Source organism: Triticum dicoccoides, chromosome 3A (genome assembly GCF_002162155.2).
Source record: "Triticum dicoccoides isolate Atlit2015 ecotype Zavitan chromosome 3A, WEW_v2.0, whole genome shotgun sequence".
In the NCBI taxonomy this organism is placed as follows: Eukaryota; Viridiplantae; Streptophyta; class Magnoliopsida; order Poales; family Poaceae; genus Triticum; species Triticum dicoccoides.
The window spans coordinates 6,725,453-6,733,757 of NC_041384.1; the positions used below are offsets into that span (position 1 = coordinate 6,725,453).

The following is an 8,305-nucleotide window of genomic DNA, read 5'->3' on the forward strand; positions in this document are numbered from 1 at the left end:
TATAGGGCACGGACATTATAAGAACCTCCAAATGATAGAAACCAAAACACACACCATCTTCACAACATTCTTTGCCTTCTCTCAGAAAAATCACCGACATTCTGCCATTATACCATGGAGGCCTGGAGGAAGACAACCATGTGTTGCTTGATTCTTTTCTGCCTTATGGCTACATGTAGTAAGTATAATTATCCATAGTATCAGCATTTCGCCGAAGTTTCATGTTGTGCAATGACATATCAACATTGCTGGACACATTCATTCATATTACTTCTCCTAACCTTGTCTATTTATCCATAGGTGAGGTTTCATCTACCGAAAACATGTGCTATCACAACCATTGGAATAAATGCCATCCTGATCAAAATGGAATGTGTCGAGATAGTTGTGTGAAAGACGGATGGGATGATGGACAATGCCGGAATAGGTTTAAAAGACTAATGGGTGCCAAGTGCGAATGTTACCCTAAGACTTGTGATCATTAGGGAGGCAACATGCGACTTTCTTCTACCAAGTTACTACTATTTATAAATTTTCATCGGTTTTAATGATTGACGTCAAACATGTTGTAACACCAATCATGGTGAATACTATATCACCTTCTATTTATTTATTTATTCCAGACCATTGTATTCAAATTATGATGTTACAGAATTATACCTAATTACTGTTTGATGTATCCTTAAACTAAACAGATTTTTGAGTGCTTATTAGCAACATTTGATATTTCACTCGCATGCATCATCCTAGTAAGAAATCATATGTTTATTTACTAGGTTTGGTAATCAATGTGAATAAATTAAATGAGCCTTGATGAAAATTTACGATATACCCTAAAAAGTGGGGTAAAGAATCACACATAAGTTCCATCTTTTGTCAGATCAAAGTGGGATGAGACCTCAAATGTATTACTAAGAACACCTCATAGTTGTATCCTTAATCTTAATGTACTGAGCATGCCCATGTTGCTTCAGGCAGCCCCATAAATGATGCTAGACATCACCTCGGGTGTCTTTCAAATTTATACTAGACATGCATCATATTAAATCTCATTGATTCCCAAAAGATTCAATCTAATATAGGTAAAATCATAGCATGAGCAAGATTCAACCCAACAAAAAGAAGTTCAAAATAAGAGGTGATACCTCATAGATGTCTAGGATCTTTGAATATATTGAGGTGACACCCTATATAGTGCATGAATAACTTTGAATACCATCCGTTGAATTACCTCCGTCCAATGAATGATAGGAGGAAAATCCAAGCATCCGCGTCCAATGGATTAACTAATTGGTTGCACCAGATTGTGCCACCTTGCATCTCTAGACATCTCTATCTTGCCAGTCGTATGAGGTGGTTATGTGGTCTGGCGTGAATGAATCGAAGTTGTAGTAGTATCATGTTGCTATGTGCTTTTCTAGAAATCTGTATCTTGCCAGTTGTAGTAGTATCAATAGTTGGGTTTCCCGGCTCCTGTGCTTGCCTCTAACGCTCACGACCCATTCGGCTAAGAGTGTAAAGGGAGAACCACTACGACTGCGCCGACATTTCAATTGTATCAGCGGCTCAGTGGAGAAAGGCGAAAACTAACTGTCCTTGTAAGCGTAAACTATTCGGCAATGGGAAGACATTGTCAAACAAAGGTTCGTTGCAGATCATCCACGTAAAACAAGGGGCTTTTCTTCAAATAGGCAGAAGTGAATAGCGGCTTAAACCCCGACCAGTTGCAGAACACTTCACACATCAGGGGCTATTCGCTAGTACCCACAGTTAAGATCTTAAAGACTAAGTGAAAGCTATGAAACCAAAATAGTCGGATTACTTCATTTCATATGCGTGGACCGCCTTTGGGAACCAAGACATCGGCTAAGGGTTGAAACTGCACATGAAACACCCTTTGTATCCTGTGCTTGCCTCTAAAGCCAATTCGGTCACACAAGAGTAAAAATATAAGGGCAAATAAATATATACGCTCGTACATTGGAACATAAAGCCACATTTATTACCAAACAAAAAGCATGTCTTTACATCGTGCTAACTTTGTCATTCCGAAGTATAATGTGTCCTTGGGACACCGCTCCTCAGTGATCTGAGCTCCCTCCATCACCACAATCAAGTACTACTCCACGGTCTGATTCTTCCCTTCAGGGGGCCCGAGGCCATGAGCGTCACATCAATACGCCGATAGTTAGTCGCCATGCAAGCATACGCCCATTGGATGCCCTCCAGTGATTCACCTGAGGGCCGACCTCTCGCAGGTGGGCCTGTGGACCGAAGAAGATGCTATGCAGCGCTGCCGCGGGCCAGAGCTGGACGTAAAGATCTTGAAGTGCCGGCTTCACCATCCGAAAAATCTCCATGAGTAGCTTCATTTGGTTATTGAGCAGCTCTGGGTACGATGGTGCCTGGAACAGATTCTAGAACGCCTTCTCCGTGGCATGGACCTCTTGAGCACCGAAGTAGTGGCCGACGTCTGAAGCGCTCCTCATGAGGTCCCTGAAAGCCTCTGCGGATCACCATACTTGGGTGAGCTCAATGAACCCCTTGCGGCCAAAAATACACTGATGCAAAAAACGGCTTACCAACAACGATTTGCTTCACTTGCTACAGCACTTTGCGGTCCGCCCGGGCCTGGGTCTGGACCTCAGCGTATGCCAGGCTCTTGAGCTCCGTGGTCACCTTCTTCTCCTCTACCTGAAAGGCGTCGTGATCAACGTACATGCCTTTCAGGGTGTCCTTGACCTTGATGACCCGGGCCTGGTCGTTTCCCCGAGTTACCCTTTCTTCGGCTAGCTCCTTCTCGGCCCGAGCGGCTGCAGCCTTTGCTGCTCCGCCTCACGCCGAGCTCTACTTAGCTCAACCTTAAGAGCCTCAAGCTCTGTCACTACGGCTATCAAAACCAAAGGCTCAGGTATTAGCATTATATCATAAAACAATACGCAAAGTAAATTTGATAGCATGGTGCTTTTTTAGCCTATACCTTGAGCCTGCTTATCGTAGTTTTGTCACGGCAATATGTCCTTGTGAAATGACTTAGTGGTGAGGCCATCGCACCTCGGTGGTAGCTTGAACGGGGTTGGTTGGAGTTGAGAGACACAAGTTTTACCCAGGTTCGGCCCCTCGTGATGTTGGAAAAAGCCTACATCCTGCTTAATTGATATTGATGATGGTGATGATCTTGATTACAATGGTGCTATTTTTCTACCTCTCATCTCGAGAGCATCTACTTTGATCTTGTCTAATACTTGTCTGTCTACCCCCCTTTGGGGTGCGTTGCCCTTCCTTATATAAGTTAAAGGGGCGCCTTCATGTAGAGTCCTAGTAGGATTACAACTAGTCTCTTTTCTATTTCAAGCCGGAGTCTAGTTTGGGTCTTCTCCTGGCAAGGTTCGTCGGCCGGGTCGTGATCTTCCTGGCTGGGTTTACCCAGTCTGGGCCTTCTCCATGAGCCGGCCTCCAGCCTCTTCGTGAGCTGGCTTTCTACTTGGTTGCACACTGGGCCTTTAGTCCTTGTCGTCTGGGTTGACCCGTTAAGTCAGGTGACTCGTTGGGCCGCCAAGTGATGGGCCGGGTTACACCTCCTGGCCAGGTCAAACCATGGGGAATATCCCCAACGTTAGCCCTAGTTTAATTTGGATTTATCCATGTTAAAATTATCCTAAAAAATAACACAAGAACAAATTTGATAGGTTATGCACCGGGTCGAGGGTTCTTCTGGACCAACGTATGTTCGTCCTACAGTCCTTGTCATTTCCTTCTTTGAAGACACCCGACCGAGTCAATCTTTGTCAGGTCGTGCAAATTTTCCACACATAGAAATTATTGAGTTACTCCATATCATGACATCATCTTTTTTTAGAAGATATGTCAAACTTTGTCAATGCAAAAATTCAAGCGCTTCATCAATGGAATTCCTCTTGGAAAGTCCGAGTCTCTTTGTTACATCACTGGGACGGCTTCAAAATCAACTATATGACGCTGCTTTCTTGTAGAAAAATATTGGGGAAATAATAATCCATTTGAGTCTGCTTTCAATGCTCTGGTTCGAAAAAATTATTGGACTTAAGATATCCTTATGATACTGAGCCGGCTTTGAATACGTCGGCTTGATAAAAAAATTGGACTTAAGATATCCGTCTGATAATAAGTCAGCTTGAGGATGTAGAGCTTGTCGAGTTGCGATCGTCGAAGTTGCCGAGTTACAGAGATTGATGATGCCGGGCCATGATTGTTCCTGACAATGGGTCATGATTGTTGCTAACAGTAGTTCATGTAATTTGTTGTCCTTGGTTTCTTCAGACCAAGTCCTTATAGGAAGGATCCTCCCAGGTTAGGTTTTCCCAGCCCGGGTCAATCTGAATTTTATTTCAACTCCAATATATGTATCAACTGTAACCCCAAGCTCGAGTTAGCACCTTGTGATGACTTGGTGCTTGCTTTTGTAATTATAGCTTCAAATTGTTGAGTCGGTTTTCCGGGCCTTTCTATGAATAGCTTGGAGGAGATAAACTTTGCAAATTTCTCAACAAAGAATATGATACCCGGTAACGGTGTCTTGGACTAGGGGGTGCTCACCATGTCATCTCCTGATCTGTTAGATTGGGCCGAGGACCCCCATGGCCGTATAATCATGGGCCAGTTCGGACAGCTGCCACATACAAGGAAGATTCCACAAGACTTGGCGATCAAGACAAGGACTCCTCCCCACCGGCGTATTCGGCTAGGACTCTTGTTATCCTAGGCCTCTGGTGCATTATATAAACCAAGGCCAGGCTAGTCGATAGATCATATACAAACAATCATACCATAGGCTAGCTGCTAGGGTTTAGCCTCCTTGATCTCGTGGTAGATCTACTCTTGTACTACCCATATCATCAATATTAATCAAGCAGGGGTAGAGTTTTACCTCCATCGAGAGGGCCCGAACCTGGGTAAAAACATCGTGTCCCTTGTCTCCTATTACCATCCGCCTAGACGCACAGTTCGGGACCCCCTACCCGAGATCCGCCGGTTTTGACACGACACCCGGTTTGCTCAAAACTGAGAACTTGAAGGTGTACCTCCCTTATATCCATATTACATGTAGCCCCCAAGTCTTAAGAGGGGAATGTAGTGACAGCTTAAGACTTGGTTCAATATAAATGTTGTAACTTTGTAGAAATCTGGGTTGTTCATCTCAGTCACCAGTCATAAACTGAATGTTTTGCATTTTATAAACGAGCAAGAGAGATGAGGGAAAAAGCCACTCAATCGGGGCGATCAGCTCTATATTTATATCACGATTACATTGAGCCTTGGAAGCCAACGAACATACCTCCTCATATCAATCTACAAGTGAGTATAATTAGCAAGATACGGAGGTATGATATAGCTATACAAGGTATGTACTTTAACATCCCCCCGCAGTCAATGCATCGGATGGACGGACACATAGAATGTATGGAAAGTCCATGAATAGCTGGACGGTAGACACTTTGTCATAATATCAGGAAACTGATGCGAAGATGGCACATGAAGAACCCGAATCAGACCGAGAGACACCTTTTCACGATGCTGAACTGGGTTGCAAGCCATGTAGATAGCGCTGGCATTTTCACAAAAGACGAGAGTGGTGGTGTGGAGGGGGTGATGAAGCTCATGCAGAAGTTGAAAAAGCCAAGAACATTCAGCCACAACGTGAGCCACGACACGATAGTTGGCTTCGTCACTGGAGCGAGAGACTGTAGCCTTGCATTTGGGGACCAGGACAAAGGTTGTCACCGAGATATACCCAATAACTGGAAGTGGACCAGCGAGTATCAGGGCAGCCAACCCAATCAGCAGCCGAGTACGCGATGAGACTACAAAAAATATACACTTCCATGATGATACGTGTTTGTCACAATAGGTCAGGTTTTCTTGCATGCATGTACATCCATGATGATTTTATGACAGAATCAAGATAGTCATACAGTTGCTGTTGTAGAAATGTTCCATGACATTACCAAAATTATCATCATGGAAGTGTCCACTTCCATGATGATAAATCGCGCGTCATAGAAGTGCTTTCGTCAAGGGTGATCGACATGTGGCATCCACCGTAACGGGTCGCCGTTAAGCTATCGGGTTCCGTTTTGGATCCGATAAGCCCTTAATAGCCCCGACCAATGGGGATTTTCCATGTGTAAAATTCTCATTCGTCGGATAATGCACGTGTCAGCTCATCGTTGGGACAGATGTCATCCCTACAATGGACGGAAGACGCCTATGGTATGTCAACATGTGGCACAGCCCAACAGTGGCCCGTTTAAGGTAAAAAGGCCGGACCAGCTAAAGGCCCACCATATTTTTTCAGACACAAGTGGGCTGGCCCATTAACAGCCTGCCATGTTTTGGGTCAAATTGAGGCCCATATCAGATCAGGCCCATTCATAGCCTGTCGTGTTCGGGGTCAAATTATGACCCATATTGTATCAGGCCCGTTAATATTCCACTGTTCTTTTGGGCCCATTCTAAGCCAACTTTGTATTTCAGCCTGTTAAATGCCCGTTTACTAGTTTGGCCCGATAATAGTTTCAGCCTATTAGCAGCCCGTGGTGCATCTCAGACGTTGTCGACCCGGTTTAAGTTTAGGCCATTTAACAGCCCATGCAGAAACTGAGCTATTTCTTGTCCGAACTAACTTTAGGCCTCTTAACGGCCCATAGTCTTTGTGGATAAATCTCATCCCAACAGGGCTATTGGCCTGTTAATGGCCCGTGTAACAGTTGGGCCTAATTACAGCCCGCGTTGAATCCGGCCTGCATACAACCCATCTGATTATGGCCCTTGACACTGTTGGGCCTATGGCCCATGTTGATACCAGCCTGCTTAAAGCCCATAATTTTATTGGGCCAAACAGGGCCCGAGATATATTTTGGCCTGTTAACGGCTTGTCCTATTTGGGCGAAACATGGGCCTTAGGAAGTTTCGGACTGTATTGGCCCGCGAGTTTTTCGACTCAACGCTAGCCCAATGTAGTTTTAGCCTGTTAAAAGCCCATGGCATTCTCTGGCCCAGCTGGCCAGAACTTTACTCGACCTGTTAAAGGCGGAAAACTACAATACGTTTAGACCTGCTAATGGCCCAAGATGATTATAGGCCCATGTTTTAGCCCATATGAGTAACGGGCCGGCCTGAAGACCAACAACATTGAGATCCATTGAACCTTCCAGCATAAATTACAGCATACCAACCCAGAATAAACCTAAACTATGCCATAAACAAATTACGACATATTACATCCACTTGGCATCAAAGTTCGCCACCAGTGATAATAAAGCGCAACGTGACCACGGATTACATACACTGGGCATCATAGGTAGCCACTAGTGTATATAAATGCACCGACAAAAGAATATAAAAAACTGAGAGCACTTTAGAAAGCATTAGGCCTGGCCAGGACGGGCACCACAAGCAGCCAAACAAGATGATGAGACCTCAATTGTGTCAACGCTAGATGCTCTATCCCTGGTTGTATACCACCAAAGCCCGCAAGGCAGTCCTCTGAGATCTTCATTGCATCGTTGACATCAAGTTGGTGCTAAGCTGAAGCAAGTCTTTCCGCTTTAAGTTGAGACTGAAGCAGTTGAACTGATTGAGGCAGCGACTGCACAGAGGTTGTCTCACAGCGGCTTGTGAGTAGCTTCAACTCACAGTCTTCATCAAGACATGACCTTAGGATCATCTCGCTCTCTTCAAGATGGTTTGGCTCACTATCTTCCCTAAAGTTCTGCCTGGCATAAGAGATACGACTCTGAAAGAGAAACAAGAACACAAGTATCAGGTTTCGCAATTATATAAACAAATAAATGGATCTGTTCTGCATAAGGAACATGTTTTTACAACTACAATTTAAAACTGGTAGTTGTTGCAAACATCCAATCAGATGTAAACACCAAAGTAAACAACAGTGGAGGAAATGATGCCTATCCAAATCTGTACTAAAACAAAGTTTGAAGGATTGAGAAGGATGAACTTACATTACATGTTAACACGGGCTGGACAAAGCCCCTCTCCATGTTGATGGAAGGATAATTCAATAAATTCCCCAAAGAAACATCTTTATAAGCATTGCCATTATTCTACATTTTGCAAAGAGTAAATATAGATCAAATAATATTGGAAGAAATAGAGGATAATGAAGCTCAGGTGCAGAGTGATGATACATAATCAAATAGCAATTAATTAAGTACAACGTTACAAGGCAAAAGGTACTAACAAGAGGAATGCAGGCATCAACGTGTCCAGTAGCACTGGCTTTATTCAACATTTTGGTAAGAGTAAA

The 8,305-nt window shown here is 44.0% G+C and overlaps 1 long non-coding RNA gene across 1 annotated transcript; it reads left to right on the forward strand.

Moving 5' to 3' along the window:
• Positions 1–40: 40 nt before the first annotated feature.
• LOC119270898 lies at positions 41–675 on the forward strand. Its single transcript, XR_005134359.1, has 2 exons — positions 41–178; positions 301–675. It is a non-coding gene; the product is annotated as an uncharacterized LOC119270898 (long non-coding RNA).
• Positions 676–8,305: the final 7,630 nt, after the last annotated feature.